Source organism: Elaeis guineensis, chromosome 12 (assembly GCF_000442705.2).
Source record: "Elaeis guineensis isolate ETL-2024a chromosome 12, EG11, whole genome shotgun sequence".
In the NCBI taxonomy this organism is placed as follows: domain Eukaryota; kingdom Viridiplantae; phylum Streptophyta; class Magnoliopsida; order Arecales; family Arecaceae; genus Elaeis; species Elaeis guineensis.
This window is the reverse complement of record NC_026004.2, coordinates 88,481,759-88,488,227: the sequence shown is the minus strand read 5'-3', so window position 1 is coordinate 88,488,227 and position 6,469 is coordinate 88,481,759.

Below are 6,469 nucleotides of genomic sequence, written 5' to 3'. Positions count from 1 at the left end.
CAATTTTCTTCCCACTGCCTCTTTCTAGGATAAACTCTTTTTCCATAAAAGTGGCATATTTACTGAAAAACACCTTATGTTCAGTAGGATGGTAAAAGAGGTATCCTATACTCTCTTTAGGATAACCTACAAACAAGCATTTATCTGCCCTAGCACTCAACTTATGTCCAAAATTTCTTTTAACATAAGCTGGACAGCCCCATATTTTAAGATACTTAAGATTAGGCTTTTTTTCTCTCCATATCTCATATGGAGTGCTTGGTACAGATTTTGAAGGTACTCTATTCAAGATATAGACAGCAGTTTCTAGGGCATATCTCCAGAAAAAAATTGGCAAATCTGTAAGGCACATCATGGACTGCACCATATCTAATAAAGTACGATTTCTCCTTTCTGCTACACCATTTAGTTGTGGTGTATAGGGAGGGATCTATTCTAAGAGAATTCCATTTTCTTTAAGATGATCTAAAAATTTATTAGATAAGTATTCTCCTCCTCGATCAGATCGAAAGATTTTAATACTTTTTTCAGTTTATTTCTCAACCATACTTTGATACTCTTTAAATTTATCAAAGGCTTCGGACTTATGTTTCATAAGATACACATATCCAAACCTAGATAAATCATCAATGAACGTTATAAAATAAGAGTATCTTCCTCTGGCTTCTGTTGTCACAGGACCACATACATCAGTATGTACAAGTCCTAATAACTCACTTGTCCTTTCTCCATGTCTACTAAATGGAGTCTTAGTCATTTTTCCCATAAGATAAGATTCACAAGTACCTAATGATTCATAATCATAAGGATCAAAGAACTCTTCTTTGTATAACTTATTAATTCTTGTCTCACTTATATGACCAAGTCGACAATACCAAAGTAAAGTATTATTCAACTCTTCTCTCTTTCGCTTTTTACTTTCATTAATATAGAAAATATTGTCATTAGATAGAATTAGAAGATCATTATTAATAACGCCATGACAGATAATTTCATTAGAAAAAGAAATTGAGCAACTATTGCTCTTTCCATTTATTTTATAACTTCGTTGCAATAGTAACGATACAGAAATAATATTTCTAATGATCTTAGGCATATAATGACAGTTTTCTAGCTCTAAGATCTTTCAAGAAGGTAACTTTAACATATATGTCCCTACAGCCTCTGCTTGGATTGACTCTCCTCCAGTATCGTAGAGCTCGAAGTCACCCTTCTTCAGCACTCTAATGTTCTACAGCCCCTGCAATGACTTGTAGATATGAGAACCGCAGGCAGTATCCAATACTCAAGAGTCTGAATTGAAAAAACTTAATGATAAAATTATATGTATCTCATACATACCTTTTGGTGCATCGCTTGCACCTGCCTTTATAGTTGCAAGATATAATTTGCAATTTCTTTTCCAGTGTCTTGCCTTGCTGCAGTGAAAGCAGGTACCCTGTCTGGAGATTTTCTTCTCCTTCTTTTTCATCTTGCCACCCTTAGGATTCAGTGCTTTCTTTGAACCCTTAAAACCTGACTTCTTCTTAGAGGTTTTACCTACAAGAAGAAGTGGAGCCTTTTCTTTCTTAATATGGCTCTCAGCTGTCTTAAGTATATTTAACAACTCAGGTAAGGAGGTATTCAGTTTGTTCATATGATAGTTCACAACAAACTGAGCGAATGACTCGGGAAGAAATTGCAGGATCAAATCCTGACTTAATTCTCCATCCATCACAAAACCAAGTTGACCCAATCTAGTGATTAGATCAATGACCTTCAGGATATGATCTTGTACGGATGATCCCTCAGTCATTCTAGAATGGAATAACTGCTTAGATATCTCATATCTAGCAGTTCTACTCTGTTCTCCATACAACTCTTTAAGATTGAGGAGTATGGATTGAGTATCCATGCTCTCATGCTGCCTCTGTAACTCATTGCTCATAGAGGCCAGTATGATGCACTTGACAGTCAAACTGTCATTCTTCCACATCCTGTATGTGGATACCTCCTCTTCTGTGGCATCATCCCCAACCTCTTGTGGTTCAAGGATGTCAAGAATATAGGAGAGTTTCTCCTGAGTGAGTACGATCTTTAAATTTCTCAACCAGTCTACATAATTGGGACCGGTCAACTTGTTGGAATCTAAAATTTCTCGCAATGATAGTGAAGATGCCATTTGTAGAATTTAATCTACAATAATTAAAGAATATTACATAAGCAAACTACTCATATTAACTCATACAATTAAATAAGGTCTTTAGATTTAATTATACTTTCTACTATTTTATCGAACATCATAACCCTCTACTATGATGAACGAGACATATGTTATATTTATCTTAGTGGGCTTGAGATCCTAATTCCTCATAATGATCTTGTGTTAACACAACAAACCCTTATGAGTTCATAGGTAGGAAACTCTTTCCAATTGCATCTCATGTAATTTTCAATATTATATCTTGGCCTCTAAAATATTATTAGCCTTGTGTTAACACAACAAGCTATAATATTTTAGTTAAGTTAGACCCTTCATTTCAATACAGTCAAATTCTAATATAACTGCCCTTATATTAACACAACAAAGCAGTATATTCAAAATTGCTGTAAGCATCTTCTATGCACTAGAATTATGTTATATCAATCCTTATGACAAGCCTCATGTTAACACAATAAACTAGCCATAGTTCATGATGTAACATTAACCTAGCATGAAGGAAAGCCCTTAATAGTGTTTTCAACATAAGGGTTTTTCAATATCAAGATCGCTTAATCAAATTGGCCAGGTAAGTAAGGTGGGGGTCCCCCCGTTGCTTTCCTTAGACATCAATAAATTGGCTAGGTCAGACAACGGAACCAATTAAAAAACCACCTATAGCACTTTTCTAGACACCAATTGATCAATTGATCAAGAATTGGTTAACCCATAGTTGCATATCACTACCACTTAATATAATTTTCTAATGAGGGCTTTTATTTGGTCTCATGCACATTCTAACTACATAATACCCATTTATGTATCAATATTAAAATTTTCTACATGTGCAAGTGTAACATATGGACATTCATCATCCTAGGACAACCTTGCAGCATAATCCCGTTATGCTAGGACAACCTTATGTCAAGATGATGAAGTGGTGAATGATATATGTATTATTTCATATTGTTGGTGCAAAAACCCGCCTGCGTCAGAGAAGCTGGAGTTGTGGGGGTCGCGGTTGCCGTCGAGACCTGCAAAAGAAGTCTAAATCGGAGGTGGGATTGCTCCGGCAAGACCCTCCGACGCTCAAGTCAGTTTTCTGCCTCAACAAGAATGGAGTGCTCGAACGAAAATTTTAGCAGAGTTTCTAGATAAAAATTAGAGCTTAGAGAATAACGTATCTGAGGTCCCCTCTTTTATAGGCGGAGGGGGCAACAAACTGATAGCGATGCCTGTAACCGTCTGACAGTGGGCCACCCAGAGTCAGGGAAAGTTTGTTGCAGAGAGTAGTGGAGTGGACCCGTGGCTATCATTGGGGCGTGCCACGTGGAGTCCGCCACGGGGAGCAGAGCGGCGTCCGTTGTCACGACTTACCAGAGAATGGAAGAATCGTGCGGTATCTGTCGCAGGAAGTGGAGCAGGATCGTGGCCATTATTACGGCCTGCCAGGGAGTGATGGGGCCGTGTGAAATCCGTCGCAAGAGGTGGAGCAGAGTCGTGGCCTTCGCTGCAGCCTGCCAGGGGATGATGGAGTCGCGCGGAATCCGTCGCAGGAGGTGGAGCAGAGTCGTGGCCGTTGCTGTGGCCTGCCAGGGGGTCCAAGCCTATCGATCGGAGTTTGGCTGGGGTGTCTGATGGAGAGAGGTGGCTAGCTACCCGTCTGAGAGGAGCTGGGAGTCCGGCTCTCGCAGGAGCCCGGACGGAGTCTTCTTTCGATTGAAGTCAGGGGCGAAGTCTGGCTCCCACAGGAGCTCGGATGGAGTTTTCCCGTAGCTGGGGCTGGAGACGAGCGAAGTCTGACTCCCACAGGAGTTTGGACGAAGTCTACCTACAATTGAAATCAGGGACGAAGTCCGACTCCCGTAGGAGTCTGGACGAAGTTTACCTGCAGCAGGAGTCGTCGGTGGAGTCTGGCTCCCATAGGAGTCCGGGCGGAGCCTGCAGGTGAAGTCGTGGGCGAGGTCCGGCTCCCGTAGGAGCTCGGATGGAGTTTTCCCGCAGCTGGGGCTGGAGACGAGCGAAGTCTGGCTCCTACAGGAGTTCGGGCGAAGTCTACCTGCAATTGGAATCAGGGACGAAGTTCAGCTCCCGTAGGAGTCTGGATGAAGTTTACCTGCAGCAGGAGTCGTCGGTGGAGTCCGGCTCTCGTAGGAGTCCGGGCGGAGCCTGCAAGTGAAGTCGTGGGTGAGGTCCGACTCCTGTAGGAGCTCGGATGGAGTTTTCCAGCAGCTGGGGCTGGAGACGAGCGAAGTCTGGCTCCCACAGGAGTTCGGGCGAAGTCTACCTGCAATTGAAATCAGGGACGAAGTTCGGCTCCCGTAAGAGTCTGGACGAAGTTTACTTGCAGCAGGAGTCGTCGGCGGAGTCCGGCTCCCGTAGTAGTCCGGGCGGAGCCTGCAGGTGAAGTCGTGGGCGAGGTCCGGCTCCCGTAGGAGCTCGGATGGAGTTTTCCCATAGCTGGGGCTGGAGACGAGCGAAGTCTGGCTCCCACAGGAGTTCGGGCGAAGTCTAACTGCAATTGGAATCAGAGACAAAGTCCGACTCCTGTAGGAGTCTAGACGAAGTTTACCTGCAAAAGGAGTCATCGGCAGAGTCCAGCTCCCGTAGGAGTCCGAACAGAGCCTGCAGGTAAAGTCATGGGCGGAGCCCGGCTCCCGTAGAAGTCCGAGCAGAGTTTGCCTGCAATTAGAATCAGGGATGAAGCCCGGCTCCCGTAGGAGTCTGGATGAAGTTTACCTGCAGCTGGAGTCGTGGGCGGAGTCCGACTCCCATAGGAGCCTGGGCGGAGCCTGCAGGTGAAGTCGTGGGTGAGGTCTGGCTCCCGTAGGAGTCCGAACGAAGCCTACAGGTGAAGTCGTGGGCGAGGTCCGGCTCCCGTAGGAATCTGGACAAAGTTTACCTGTAGCAGGAGTCATGGGCGGAGTTCGGCTCCCGTAGGAGTCCGGATGGAGTCTGCAGGTGAAGTCGTGGGCGAGGTCCGGCTCCCGTAGGAGTCCGGACGAAGCCCGCAGGTGAAATCGTGGGCGAGGTCCAGCTCCCGTAGGAGTCCGGACGAAGCTTACCTGCACTTAGAGTCAGGGACAAAGTCTGGCTCCCGTAGGAGTCCGGACGAAGTTTACCTGCAGCTGGAGTCGTGGGCAGAGTCCGGCTCCCGTAGGAGCCCGAGCGGAGCCTGCAGGTCAAGTCGTGGGCGAGGTCCGGCTCCCGTAGGAGTCCGGACGAAGCCTGCAGGTGAAGTCGTGGGTGAGGTCCGACTCCTGTAGGAGTCTAGACGAAGTTTACCTGCAGGTGAAGTCATGGGCAGAGTCCGACTCCCGTAGGAGTCCGGACGCCGCAAAGAATCCGGTCGACGCTGGTGGGGTCCTGTCCGTCGGCAAAACTTGGGAGTGTGGTGGAGGTCGAAAGTCAGTTGGAACCCCGGAGGGTCACTCCCATCACGAACTTCGGCTGAGGGGTATTTTATACCCAACACCAGTCTCCCTACTTCCGAGTTCGAATCTCGAATGAAGAAAGTACAAAAAGATTGTCACAGTCGAAATTGCTCCCTCGATGTCTGGGTGCGATCGTCCTCAGATATTTTGGCATTTAATGCGCGTGCGCCGGAGTCTTTTCAAATCAAGGTGATCCGAAAAGGCTCCTTTGGAACCTGCAGCAGGACGGTGCTCAAGGTGTGGCGCAATAAAGGCGCTGTCAGCTGTCTGCCACTTTTTAACCGTCCGCTGTGGTGAGTGAGACACGCGGCGAAAAGAGACCGGCCAGAGGGGATTCGCAATCGTCACTATGCCGGATCTCAGGGCCTATTTAAACCCGCACCCCTCCTCCAAGAGTCCCACTCTATCCGACGGTCTCGTTCTGGCACCCTTCTTCTTCCTGAGAACTTCGATTTTTCTCGGCACCCTTCCCTGCTTTAGGTGTTCCACGAGCCGTCCCCATTTTCGCGCCTTCGTACTTCTCCGAGTCGCCTAGGTTAGTCTCGGAACTCCTTCCCCTTTTTGTTCTTCCTTTTGCCGTTCGATCTTTCTTCCTCTTGTTCTGCTCATCAGTCCCCCAGGACCTTGTTCGTGATTTTTCCCGATTTTTAGGGATTTCACCTCTGTAAGTGGTCTTCGTGTGATTCTAGATGTCTTCCAGGGGTTCTTCTTCTAGTGGTTCTAGGAGTTCGTCTGTCTCGGTCTCCCAGAGTCCTCAAGCGGTAGATGAACCGGTAGGTAGAGCTGAACCTCGTCCAATTTTTGCACTGGACGCCATTCCTTGTTCTCTGACTCCGGACGAACTCCAACTGATAAG